The sequence below is a fragment of the Aedes aegypti genome, chromosome 2 (assembly GCF_002204515.2).
Source record: "Aedes aegypti strain LVP_AGWG chromosome 2, AaegL5.0 Primary Assembly, whole genome shotgun sequence".
Taxonomy (NCBI): domain Eukaryota; kingdom Metazoa; phylum Arthropoda; class Insecta; order Diptera; family Culicidae; genus Aedes; species Aedes aegypti.
In genome coordinates this window covers 156,741,012-156,755,984 of record NC_035108.1, presented here as the reverse complement: position 1 = coordinate 156,755,984, position 14,973 = coordinate 156,741,012, and the positions used below count along the sequence as shown (strand labels likewise).

At 36.8% G+C, this 14,973-nt stretch overlaps 1 protein-coding gene across 1 annotated transcript in view; it reads left to right on the top strand.

Annotated features, from left to right (window-relative positions):
- LOC23687733 (G-protein coupled receptor daf-37) overlaps positions 1-14,973 on the top strand; it is a 511,826-nt gene that overhangs the window by 181,870 nt on the left and 314,983 nt on the right. The window contains exon 2 of the mRNA XM_021842903.1: positions 12,041-12,367. The gene's annotated coding sequence lies outside the window, so the exon portion shown is untranslated. The remainder of the gene's footprint in view (positions 1-12,040; positions 12,368-14,973) is intronic.

Genomic DNA, 14,973 nt, shown 5'->3' with positions numbered 1-14,973 from the left:
GAAAATTTTACATAACACTATTTTTATGGTAAAGATGGTAAGGAACATATGGGAGATTGGATTCTCAAACATTTTTAAATTTTGAACAGCCCTAATGGACCGGTGGTAGGTCATTTGGCATCGTTTGGCATAAAGACGTTTGACATAAAGTCGTTTGGCATAATGATCATTTGACATAAAGTCGTTTGGCATAATGGTCGTTTGGCATAATGGCCGTTTGGCATAATAGTCGTTTGGCATAATGAGTCTGAAACCAAGAATTTCTCAATTTTTCGTTTTTACGTTTCTATTGAATCTTTCTGATGACATCAGGCTTGTTTTGAAGTCAATTGATACAAAATGACACTTTATTCAACAATCATTCGCTCTTGAATAAATTTAAGCATACTAGGAAAGTATTGACAATAGTATTTTATTATTTATTTAGAAATTACCTTTCTTTCAAATACTATTTTTTCTTTTCAGTTTCGCTATTGGAAAATTTTTTTGCACTGAAGATTTTTATATATTAAGCACAAATTTACCCTTCTTTTAATTGTTATATTTTGTTTTCCAAATATGATATAACCATAATTATAGGTATGAAAACTGTTGATTTAAAATTTCATTAAATTTCTCCTTCTTTCATGCATAGACTGTTCTTTGGAGCTATATTTTTAAAGTATTTTTTTGTTCCCAACTGACAAAGGGGCGGCAATCGTTAACATCTGCTCAAATTATCAGCGAAAAGAAAAATCGATTACTGCAGTTACTTCGATGGGTTGAGATACTTTTCCCCGAATGCCATTTCCCCGAATGCCAGTTCCCCGAATGCGAGTTCCCCGAATATCTCGTTTCCCCGTCTAGCCCACTTTCCCGAAAAGTTTTTAGCACTCATAATTGTCGTAACTTTATACATTTAAGGGTGGTGAACGAACTGACCGTCTAATATGCACCCTTCTTTATTTAATTAGCGCTTCTTTTGAGTTTTACCGTCCTCAGCATTTTTGCCAACTTGTGTATAGCCGAGAATGACAGAATACTTCCTTCTTTTGACTGTTTATCGTTTTTTCTCGTCACCACTTTTCGGGGAAACCAGTCATTCGAGAAAAAGGCATTCGGGGAAAAGTAGCACAATCACTTCGATGATTCTGAACGCACTTATTTACGTCTTTTCGTTTTATTATGTCGCAATAATTTTGGCATCCATTCTTCTATTGGTTTAATTATTAATTTAGCCTTCTTTTAAAAATAGGGTGTTTTTTCCATATATACTGTTTGAAATTTTATTATTTAGTAAAGCTAAAGGTTATGCTGAAAAAAATATAATTTCAATCACAAATTTTCCCTTCTCTCGATAGTAGACGATGTTTTTGATGTACACTTCCAAAATTAGAATTTATATTGAACCGTTGAAAAGTTTTGCCACAAATATTTTCTTTTAAAGATGTGTTGTTCATTTGAGCTATGCTGTGAAAAATTTTTTGTTGTGTTAGAGCCTTAAACATTTTAATCGAAAAATAATCTGCTCTTGAATATAGGCTATTTTTGCATTAAGTTGCATTGATAGATCTTTGGATTAGAGCTTTAGATATTTTGCAAAAAAAAAAACATTCTTTAATCAAGTAATTTTCATCCAGTGTTACGTGAAAACTGAACTTGTATATTTGTCAAATATGTATATCGCAACAAGCTCAAAGATACTCTTTGTTGTAAGATGTAGAGACCCGTCACGAATTTAATATAGTAATGCTCTCTAATCTCACAACAATTTTTGGAATTCTTAGCTTGGAAAATCTCTGAACGAACACCACGCTTGTTTAGAACCTACCAAATGTTTTGCCCATACGGTGGTGTTGATCTTGGTGAAAGCTTTAAAAATTGCCGATATTTATTTTAAGTCAATCATTATGCCAAACGGCCATTATGTCAAATGACCATTATGCCAAACGGCCATTATGCCAAACGACCATTATGTCAAACGACCTTATGCCAAAGATTCTGTGCAAAGGGGGCTGTACACAGTTTTGTGCAAACGGTGGTAAACAAACCGAATGAGTGAAATGCGCACAGAGGAGGAACGCTTGGAATGCGGAATTCGCTTCCATGTTTGTTTTGCTTCTGAAAACATTAAAAAAACATTCCGATTTTAAAGTTTTTCAGAGATTTTTCGTTCGAATAGCCGAAGCGGAAGCAAATGGGGAAAAAACTTCCGCATTTGCGACCAACTTCAGGCTTTTCGCTGGAAAAAAATCCCAGAAAACCAGAGTTGCTCAATATCAATCATATCAACTGATGGCTGATGGTCTAAAACTATCAATATCACTTGCGAGCTATCAATATCACTTTGATTTGACAACCAACAGGAGTGATGCGACATCGCACTCTAGATCAAAATCACTGCAGATTGAGTGATCACGTGGTCATTATCCATGCAATTAATGTTTTTCAGTGACCAACACATAGTTTCAATCTATCTGCAACACTGTCGAAAATATCGTACAGATAAATTGCCATTTTATCTGCTTAACGTAAAGCTAAACTTAACCCATCAGTGACATCCATTGTCTATCGCCATCAATGCACTGGTGATGGAGTAGACAGCATGATGTTGATGTGATATGGAATGATCCGATTTGTATCGCAGTCGGCATGTACAAATCAGCAAATTTTAAGCATTGATAGTGACATCGAGCAACTCTGCAGAAAACTCCCCATCTTACCAACGGCCAACTGTTTGCTGCCGCGCGGGAGATGACTGACAGTTCCATTTCCATCGATCCGCGCACAGCCAATGGCCAACACATCGGTTACACATAGCACTTACACAGAATTTTCACTCAGCCAGAGAGTCCTGCATTGGTTGCCTCATTCTGTGTAGTTTTAACACATGGGCTGCGTTGAGCACGTTTAGCGTGTTAAAGGAAGGTGTGGTTAATTTGGTGCATAAGGCTATCCATGAGGACTTTTCGTGATAGGACTGACAACTAAAAGTGTGAATGCAACCGAAATGAAAGAGTAAACAAATCATGCGAGTGTTATCGGAGCTTTACATTTTCCTTTGTAATCGAGTGTCACTCCGATCGTGAAACGTCAAAAACACATGGTAAACAAAAAAAAATCAGCTGATCGCAGCTGTCTCATGGATTGCCTTATAAAAGCTACTGCTGCTCGAGGCGATGGATACAGGAAAAGTTCTCCACACGCTAAACTTCATCCGCTCAAAAATGAGTGCCGAGTACACAAAATCGGCCTCTCTTCATGCAGCACAGATTCTGTGCAAAGGGGGCTGTACACAGTTTTGTGCAAACGGTGGTAAACAAACCGAATGAGTGAAATGTGCACAGAGGAGGAACGCTTGGAATGCGGAATACACTTCCATTTTTGTTTTTGCTTCTGAAAACATTGAAAATACATTCTAATTTTAAAGTTTTCAGAGATTTTTTCATTCGAATAGCCGAAGCGGAAGCAAATGGGGAAAACACTTCCGCATTTGCGACCATCTTCAGCCTTTTCGCTGGAAAAAATCCCAGAAAACTCCCCATCTTACCAACGGCCAACTGTTTGCTGCCGCGCGGGAGATGACTGACAGTTCCATTTCCATCGATCAGCGCACAGCCAATGGCCAACACATCGGTTACACATAGCATGAGTGCGACTTACACAGAATTTTCACTCAGCCAGAGAGTCCTGCATTGGTTGCCTCATTCTGTGTAGTTTTAACACATGCGCTGCTTTGAGCAGGCTTAGCGTGCTGTAAATAACGATGTAAACGGTCGTTACCCTATTGAAAATATTGCTTCCATCGCTCGCCTACAAAAGAGCATGCAACAGATTCAATGGATCAACCACTATTCACACTTCATCATAATTCTAGACTAGATCCTATAAACAAAGTATATGTCAATAAAATTAATCTCATATGCTTAGCGCCATTTTCAAAGCCTGAAAAACTTGTAGCAAATTTTGTGCAAATGCAAATATTCATAGTATATTTTTTTTCTGATAAATGTGAAAATCCCTACCTTGATACTTATCGCTTATACCTCCTGGTTTGTACCGATATTCACGATATATCGAATCAACTCAATTTTGATGAAAACAATTCGAAAGTCTGTTTTGATGCACTGGTATGTCAAAAATGTTATTTTGATAATTTTAAGCCTTTTTCCATTCCTCCCTCTTTCTCCCCCCGTGGGAAGATTTTTTGTATGAAACTTAAAAATTAATTCTATGACGTGTAAGAACCCTGAAGTCCCAACTTCCCTCATAATCCCTTACTAAATTAATGGATGGCCCCTTAGGGGTGTTCACATTCACCAGAAAAAAAAATAAAACCCTGTAAACTGAGCATCCTAACAAAATTTTTCCGGTTTTTAACCCAGTAACACCCAGTGATCTGTTTTTTTATCAATTACTATGATAACAGTTAAGTCTCTAGACAAAATGGATGGATGGTATCTTCGACAAAGTTGCTAAAGTGCCCAAGAGTAGTCTAATGACAGGATTTGCAATTCAGATGTCTTCCACTAGGTTGCGCTGTAAGCATACAATATCGGCATCACTACGCTCCTCTTATGTTACAATAAGCGTGGTTTCCAAATCAGAGATTCATCAAAGATTGTAGAATGGATCCTGGATGCTAGGATTCTAGTGTGAATCTTGGTTTTCCAGTGTGTATCTTTTTATTCCATCTTGGGATTATAGTGTAAATCGTAGGATTTCAGTTTGGGTTCTGTGATTGTAATGTGGAGCACAAAATTTAAGTGTGAAACCTAAAATTTAAATGTGGATTCTAGGATTGTAGTGTGGATCATGGAATTCAAGTGTAGTTGCTGAACCTCCAGTGTGTATCATGGCATTTCAGTGTGGATCCTGCGATGATAGTGTGGATTCAAGGTTTTCAATGTGGATCTCAGAGCTCCAGTAGTTCTGGTATTTCAGTGTGGATCCATTTATTCCAGTGTGAATCTAGGGACTGTCGTGTAGATCGAAGGATTTCAAAAAGTGGCTCATGGGACAATGATGTGGATCGTAGGGGAGACAGTATGGATCGTGGTCCAGTGTGGATTAAAGGCTTTCAGTGTGAATATTGAGATCCCCATGTAGATCCTGGAATTCCAGTATGGATCTCGGGATTACATTGCGGATTATTTTTCAAAAGTTCTCAAAACCAAAAATTCGTATGCTCTACTGAATTCTAATCACATTAAAAGAGAAACCTCAAAATCTGAGCCAAAAATATTAAAATTTAGAGGTGGCGCAAGCGTCTTGAAGGTAAATTTTCAGGTTATGAAAAATGACCTTCAGTGAAGTAAACATAACTTTGTTATTTTTCAACCGATTTTGAAACTTTTAGCATCAATACCTTCAAAATTAAATTTATGAAAACTTTATAGAACATCAAATTTGTCAAAAATCAAAAATAGTTTTAATTACAAGTAATTTATTTAAAATTTTTCCTCATTTTTCTAAAAATATCAACTTTGTTTGACCATAACTTCATGATTACTCAACCGATTCCAAATCTTTTTACATGATTTTGAAGCTTATTTAATTGGTTTCAAACCTTTCATACATCACATTTCACTAAAAAAATGTCTTGACCAAGTTTTTCAGCAAAAACCGAACAAAAACATGATTTTTTAACGAAAAATGCCAGTTTTTTTAATTTCTGGTTTTTCTCATTTGTTTAACCTTGGTTAATGACTTTGCAACAATTTTCAAATAATTCTGCAACAAAAATATTTTTGCGTATGTAAAATATATATGCACTTTTCAACTCGTAATTAAGGCAAGATGCTTTATATATTTAAGTTTAATAGAAAAAATGCAATTTCCGGCGAAAAAAACTTAAATAAAAATTTGATTTTTCCATTGAAAAATCATGTTTTTGAGTAGTTTATGTTGAATAACTAAGTCAAAACCATTTTTTAGAAAAATGTGTTGTATGAGCAATTTAAAAACAAATAAATTTGCTTCAAAAAAATGATAAAAGATTCGGATTCGATTGAGTAATAATGAAGTTATGGTCAAACAAAAATGATTTTTATAGTAAAATGAGGAAAAATGTGGATAAAAGTATTTTTAACTAAGACTAGTTTTGATTTTAGACAAATTTGATGTTTTACAAAGTTTTTACAAATTCAATTTTGAAGGTATTTATGCTAAAAGTTTAGAAATCGGTTGAAAAATTACAAAGTTATGTTTATTTCACTGAAGGTCATTTTTCATAACTTGAAAATTCACCTTCAAGACGCTTGCGCCACCTCTAAATGTCAGTATTTTTCTCTTTTAATGTGATTAGAATTCAGTAGAGCATACGAATTTTTGGTATTGAAAACTTTTGAAAAATAAGCCGCACCCTAATGTAAATCCTTTGATAACAGTTAAGTATTAGGGTTAAAGTATTAATCTTGGGATTCAAGTGTGGATCTTGGGATTTCGTTATGGATTCTGGGACTCCATTTTGAATCCTGAGATCTCTGTATAGGACTCTGTAATTTCCAGCGAAGATCCTGGGATTCCTGGGTGGATCTAAGGACTGTAGCGTGGACCGTAGGATTTCGTTGTGGATGCTAGGATTGTAATTTGAAATGCAGAATTTCCTAGGCTAGATCCTAGGCTTCAAGTGTAGTTCCTTAGATTCCTGTATGGATCCTGGTATTCCAGGATGGTGGAATTCCAGTGTGGATTTCTGGATTCTAGTGTAGATAGTGGGATTTCAGTATGGATGGACCACTATGGAGTCTGGAATCCCAGTGTTGATGCTGGGAATTCAGTATGGGTCCATGGATTCTAGTGGGGATTGTATTACTTCATTGTGGGTCCTAGGCTTCTTATATAGATATTGGGAATGCAATGTGGATTGTTGTATTTCAGTGAGGATTCTGTAGTGTGAATCGTTGTGTGTCAGTATGGATCTTAGGATTCCAGTTTGGAACCTGGAATTTCGGTGAGGATCTTTGGATTCCAGTGTAAAACCTGATATTTCAAGGACAATCTTGAGATTCCAGTGCAGACCATGGGAAACCAGTGTGATTCTTGAAATTCCAGTGTGAATCTTGCAAATGAATCCTGAAAGTGGATCATCCTTGGCTTCAAAGGTGAATTCAGGGATTCCAGTGTAAATCCGAAGATTCCGGTGTAAATCCTTACATTCCAGTATATATCCTGAGTTTCCTGTGTAATTCCTGGATTACAGTATAGATACTTGGATTCCAATATGGATCGTGGGAATCCATTGTGTATCTAGGGACTCCAGAGCGGATTAGCCTGGGACACGGTCATATGAAAAATAATAATTCTCGCTCCAGTTCACTTTTTGGATTGCATTTGAATCCCATAACAACTGTGCAAAATTTCAGCTAGATTGGTGAAACTATATTTTAGGCCCAGCCATTCAAATTTTGTATGGGATTTACTATGGGAAAACTAACTTTGCAAAGAAAATCGCCAGATGTTGTCCTTTGACCTCTATAAAAATTTTGAACACAGTTCTCGATAGGTATTTTTACTATGAAGAACATTGAAGAAGCCCGCAAAGCAATCCGATGCTTGTAAAATAGTTATTAAACGTTGATTATTCGGAACTTAAACCCAATTTTGTTAATATTTGATGTGACGAGACTCGCGAAGACGGTCTTCTTTTTCAGTGATTGCTGAGATTTTTCTTACTCCACTTTGTGTTTATACCAATTATGCGCAAGCCGTCCAAGCTTTCACATGAACATCTCAGCAAAAAAATATTCCGTTTGCATCACACTGAATCATAAATAGCCTTTTGAGTGAAATTGCATGCCTGCAAACGTTGCAGACATTAGAAATAACTAATCTTGTGTTTAGATTTACCAGCAACTTCGAAAAAAAAACTGCACCCCCGACTTAGGTTTTTAATAACAGTTTATTGTGAATACAATACTTTGCACTTTTGCAGACATAAAAACGGCGGGCTGCATTTGACGTTTCGTGACAGCGGAATCTTGGCTGCATATGACGTTGATATTTTTCCTCTTCGTGAGTCTCTCTCAGATTATTTGTCTTCCATCAACTGTTAATCAATGGAGAGGTGCCAATCGGTTTTCATTAATTTACTTTTTTTTATAAGAGTTGGATTGCTTCGCGTTTTCCGCTATGTTCTTTGTCACAAAAATACCTGTCGAAGACCGTTTTCATAATTTTATAAGGGTCAAAGGGTGACTTCTGATGAGTTTTCTTCCCAAACGTAAGTTTTATATATATAGTTTCACCGATCGAGATGAAATTTTGCACTGTTTATGGGAAAAAATGCAATCCAAAAAAAGGACTGTAGCGAGAAACTGAATTTTGTCTTACACTAATGTGGATCGTGGAACTCCAGTGTGAATGCTTTCGATATTTTCTTGAGGATTTTCGGTTTCCCGTGTGGGTATTGGTATTCCAATGTGGATCCAGGGATTCCATTGCGGATTCTGGGATTCCAGTGTGAATGCTGGGAATCCATTGTAGATCCTGGGATTACAAAGTGTTTCTGTTTCTTTTAGTCTGGATTCTAGGCAGTGTGGTGAAAAACTCAATTTCTCACAACTCACGTTTGAGATTTTTCATGCGTGAGTTGTCAATCATGCAACTCAGCAGTCAAAAAATCATGGATGAGTTGGCTCACCGTTTTAACTCATTGTCTCGTATATCCACAGTTTACTCACACACGGCAATAATTTCTTGTTAGTCTGGTAAAATTATGTTAATCCTTTCTAACGTAAACAACAACATTCGGGTTCCACGAGTTTTTGCCAGGTTTTGCGACTGAATCATTTTTCACGGTTTGAGTTGATTGAGTTGATTTTGCATCAAAATCTCAAACGTGAGATTTGCGAAGCAGATCTCTAATGAGTTTGCTCTCACGGGAGAGCGTATTGATTGAGATTTTGAGTGTGAGTCTATCAACACTGATTCTAGGGTTTCATTGTGGATGCTTGACTTTAAATGTGGATATTGGGATTCCAGTGTGGTGTGTTGTATATCACACTGAGAAAAATCTACACGTCAAGGTCGTGTGTTTTACTTATAGATTTGCGCAATGAGGAAAACCACATGATTTGAGTGTGGTAGCCATATGGATTTCATCATTGATTTCACGGTATAATAACATGTGTATCAACATTAGGTTGTCATGTGAAACAAACATGAATTTCCAAATATTAAATCATGAAAACCAACTGATTTGCTTATTGAATTCGAATGTAATAGCTTTAGATAGTCATGTGTGATAGAACATAAATGTCATGGGACTGAAAGAAGAAATTTGGTAGAAAAACTTTTGCTCCCCAAAATATGGATCCGAGGCTCCTCTGCTTGTCGCAAGCTCTCTTGATTTTTTTTTTCAAACCCGTGAGCCAGTAACAAGCGGGGCGCCGCAAATCCATAATTTGGGAAGCCAGGGATAAGCATATTCCATTTTTTTTCGAAACTGAAAGCCAGGAAAATCTGTTAGTGGAATCCGATTTTTCTACTAAACTATACATTATAATCAATGTTTTCTTATAGAAAGGTAGAATTCTCGTATATCGGTCAACTTCACTAATAAAAGAAAAATCGAATTCACAAATTTTCATCTAACACTTTCAGCTTCAAAATTTGCTTCTTCTCTTTGGAAGCATGATGATGACTGTCGTTCGACACGAGGTCCAACCGCAATTCAGTTCACTATGCATCCCATGGGTTGATCACAAACAATTTAGAAGCTTCGAACATGGAAATCGATAGCATAGCTCATGGATTTCATCATAACAATCTCATTGCGCATATCAATGAATTGACCAACTTGAACATGATGATTATGACACAAGATAACCATAAGCAAAACACACTGAATCCGTGTTGGAGTGATGATCTATGCGTCCATAGGTTGACACATACGACTCTGAAGAGAAAGCTTCGGGAACTTATGTGGAAAAAACATGGAATCCCTGTTGTCGGTTGATGAATCAATCCATGAAGCAAAACACAGGAATTTAATGTGTAACACACACGAAGTTTGCAAGAAAATCATAACAAATCGATATGGACGTTCATGAATCAATCCATAATTTTAAACACACAGATCGAGCGTGTGGATTTTTATCAGTGCAGTGTGGATCCTGGGACTGTAGTGTAGATGGTATGTGTCAGTTTGTATCTTGGAATTCCAGTGAGGATCTTGGGACTACAGTGTGGATCTTGCGATTTCAGTGTAGATCCAGGGATTGGAAATGCATCCTTGATTTCTAAGATGAATCCAGGGATTCCAGTGTGAATTCTCGGAATCTACTGTAATTCTTGGGACTACAGTACAGATGCTGGATTTCTAGTTTGGATTTTGGGATTCCAACCTAGCTGCTTGTATTCCAGTGACGATTCTTGCATTCCAGTGGGAATGGTCAAATGGGAATCATAGGATTCAAGTAAGATTTCTGAGATTTGAGTGACAATACTGTTGGAATCCTTTGAAAGTTATGTTGAAATACTGTGCAAATGTTGTGGAAATAGTGAGCAAACCTTTTCGAAAATACATTGCAAATCTTAGTGGATTTCTTGTAAATAACTTTTGGAAATCATCTGCTGAAAATTCAGAGAGGATTTCATCGGTGTGAGTTTAGAGGGAATCCTGTGAGAGTTATGTGACAAACAATTAGAATTCGTAGGAGGATCCGGGGGAATTACTAAGGGAATCATTTTAGAATCCCATAAGAATTATGTGAGAATTCTCTGGAAACTTTGTGCGCAACCTTTCGAAATTATGTAGAAGTACTGCGGGAATTTTGAGAAGCCCATAAGAATTCCGTGTGGTTTCTATGAGCATCCTGGGGAAAGGCCATTGGGCTTTCTATGGGAATCTGATGGTTATTCTTTGAGAACCTTATGAAAAAAAATGTGGGAATCCTGTTGGTATTCTAATGGAGTAAGGTGGGAAAGAGATATGTGGGAATCATTTGGAAATACCATGGGGATCCTGCTGAACCCACAGGTGTATTTTCTATGGCAAAATATTACACTACCATATTCGTGAAAATTTTATAAGTATGTATCCCGGAACAATTTGATACTAATAAGCCTGGAGTAAAAAAATGGAGAATGCGACTACTACGACTATGTGACAACATGATATTACCGTTAAATTATATTTTTCAAAATATGTTGTCACTTTTTAATGCGTCATACAACATTCAAAAATTAGCGAAAATAATCAAATCCTTTTGATTTTTCAATATTTTGCGAGCATATGATCCATTCTGTACTGTAAAAGAAATGTGACCGTAGATGTCAATTAAAATTACGGTTTTTGCATTCTTTTATCATATTGTGATACTCCAGAAAGAATCAGCTGATTACTTCTTCTTCTTTTCTGGCGTTACGTCCCCATTGGGACAGAGCCTGCTTCTCAGCTTAGTATTCTTATGAGCACTTCCACAGTTATTAACTGAGAGCTTACTATGCCAATGACCATTTTTGCATGCGTATATCGTGTGGCAGGTACGAAGATACTCTATGCCCTGGGAAGTCGAACCCGAAAAGATCCTCGACCGGTGGGATTCGAACCCACGACCCTCAGCTTGGTCTTGCTGAATAGCTGCGCGTTTACCGCTACGGCTATCTGGGCCCCTCAGCTGATTACTATGAATGTGAAATAATTTGGGCGATGATGGGTTAAAATGGTACCAAGCACATGCATTATTTGTATTTCCATAAACTCGCACTAAAGTTCGTTTATAGGATTTTGAACTATGATTGTACGATTTTTTTTTACTTTATTTCATTTGAGCACAGCATTGATAAATGCACACAGAATTCGCCCATTTTTCATAAAATCGATACGTACAACCTCTAGATATTTTTTGATTAAGTTTTCATTAAGGGGTGAGTAAGTCAACGTTTTGACACTTCTGTTTTTTGGGACACTCTAATATTTAAATCATATCACATGTTTTACGAAAGAAGTTAGTTACAACTCTTTGCATGGGAAAATCCAACAACGATAGCAGAATGCGAAAATTGTCCTACTCACCGTATTGAAAAAGCTGTCTATTTCTTTTTCTTTCCACAGGATATGCCATTACGTGTGCAACGAATGTGTGTTCACAGCTGGTTTCGAGTACATGGGCATAAAAAAGCCTAGCTCTTGTGCAGAATTAAGTGTTTTACGGTTTGTGCAGCAGGTGCTTCTATCGTTATAATGTGCGCGTAGTGAAATTGCAACGAAATCATCGCTGTGTTAATTAAAAGAAAAATTATTAGGGCAGTGAGCGGTGCTTCACTTACGAAGAAGTGGAAGAAACTAAATTTCAAAGTTGTGGTAATTACTTCTGGGAAATGAATAAGGATGTCTGAACTATTAGTTTGAAAAGAAAAGCCATAAAATTGAAGAACAAAGGTAAGTGCTGCATTTAAAACTCTCCATTCCGCATAGTTTGCCGACACACTGAATTTCTTATAGTGACGACATCATCAATCATATGGTGCACTAAAGCTGATAAATTAAAAGTTAAATTATAATCAGTTCTATTTAATTAAGTTCAATATTCTATGAACCCCCATGATGCATAACCAAACCAGGTATAAATCGTGAATAGTTCACCCGTTGATGGGATAATCCCAATTAAAATCTGGCTCTAGTGCGACCCAATATAATTCAATCTTCTTTGCATTTCTTTTACCCTGTTCCGTAACTTTCCGTGCTCATAGCCTCTCTTCATTTCGGAACACTGCTGATGAAGTGCTCTCAAAAGCTTACGATTTGTGATCCTCTTTCGGACGCTTTGCTTTCGAATGGCACTAGCCGAGCACATTTTTTTTTCTACCACGCTTCTGCTAGAGCTAGATTAATTTCCGGCTTCTCCATTACATGTTAGCGAACCTTGATTAGTGCTCGGTGATTTCACCAAGCGAAGATAAATAGTACAGATTCATTCTTCTTCCACTTCCTTCATTCATGTCCACTTTGTACTTACGTGGGTTGGGTATTATCATTAGCTCTTGATAGACATTTCCTGTGTGCAGTTTTGTAGGACACTCTGTTGCTTTTTATGATGATATGACTACTCAGATTTTCTGTATGTGAAAGAACGGGAATAAAGTAGAACTTTTTGTTTTATTTCCTTTAACTGATATAAATAGCGTAATGACTCATAACGCAACTCTTTGCCTCAAAACAACTGTTTTGAGTTGCGTATAAACCCTTACACAACAATTTTCATAAATTACACAATAATTGTATACGCATTTTGATATGATCTTTCCAATCATCAAGCACTTTTTCATAAATGGATGGAAATGTTGCAAACCACGCAAAACATCACACTAATTAAATTAATTCTCCAATCGATAATTTGACGCTAGTAACTCAAATGATCAATTAAATGGAAAAGGAAATAAATAGGCATAAATACGCTGACTCTTTCCAGGAACAAAATTTTATGACGTGAAAAGCTATCGCGTTGTCCTAGTTATGTTGAACTATAACTACGCCTAACGGTTTTCTAACTTCCATTGGAATATTTGCTACGATTGATATTAATAGCGACATTGCCGGATCGACTCGTTTTTTTCATACGACAGCATTCGAATTAAAACCGCAAATAAACAGTTTTCTCAGTACAGAACGAATTCTCTTTTAAAATGCTTAAACTGCCGGCGGAAGAAAAGTACACAGAATTCATAAATGCTCATTTAAATCAAACTCAATAAAAAGTAAATCTCATTATTCGGAATCCGCTCATTTTGGCTTCTCCAGCTCGACGCGGAGTTTTCAACGTTTTGTGATTCTGAGACGCTCGAATGTGCTCCATTTCAGGCACAAAAGCTGACTTTTGTCCACTCTGGGAATTGAGAATATAGTGATGTCTACTGGTCCAGAGCTATTCCATACAAAACGACAAAGAACAGCTTTTTCTCGAACAGTATTTTAAACTGGCAAACTCAGTATTAAACACAAAGACATGAAGAAAACGGTTCCTATTTTCGGCTATTTGAAAGACCGTCCTCGAACGCTTGAGGAATGCCACCACAATGTTTTTAATGTTCAAATGCTTCCGCACTACAAGAGAAATCTAATTTCGTGACAAGTGCAAAGCTTCAGCTGCCACTTCCTATATTTTCGTTATTTATGCAAATTTTCTCCACATATATTGTGGCAGTTATTTCGCCTTACGCAATGGCAGCGTTCGAACACAGGCAGTGGAAAGCCGACTGATTTTAACAGCTTGTCAGAGCTGAAGCAGTCGAATATCGAAAAGGAAAGCAATGTCGCAGAGCTTTACATTGCCAATTCAATTTAACTTGGGAAATCTACCGGTGCATCGCAGCAGTTCTCTGCGTTGGTAGTTATTGGCGTAGAAACAGGGGCGATCAAAACCCTCCCCCCCCCCTTTGGACTATTCATGATTTTAAACATAAAAATGAAGAACAAAAATTCCAATCTACAATACTCTAGTTGATATATTCCTAAACTTTTTGCGATGCACCTATTTTTTCGAACACCAGATACAGTGAGAGGCAAAATAAAGTGCCCACCTTACCAGTTTTCGAATTTCTCTCATTGATTTGGTTCAAATTAAAGTTAACACACCTAAATCTTTTGTGATATTTTATTTTTGATGTTCTTTTAAAGTTGCACTTACGAAATTTTGATAAAAAAAAGAATTTTACTTAAAGAAAAAGAAAATCAATTTGTATTGAAAAAAAAGTAGTGACAAAAATAAGTGCCCACTTCCTTCTTGGCCCCAGAAAAGATGATTTAAGAAAAATAAAAAGCAATTTAATAGTTAATGTGTCCTCCTTTGGCCTTAAGGACTTGCTGGAGGCTCTTCGGCATGCTTTTCACCAGGTTTTGTAGGTGTTGTGGATCTAGTTCTTCCCAGGTGCGCTCCAAGGCTTCAAAATAATTATTTTTGTTGGTAACACCAGTTTTTTCAACCCTGGCATCGAGAATCGCCCACAAATTCTCGATGGGGTTGAGGTCTGGGCTTTGTGGAGGCCATT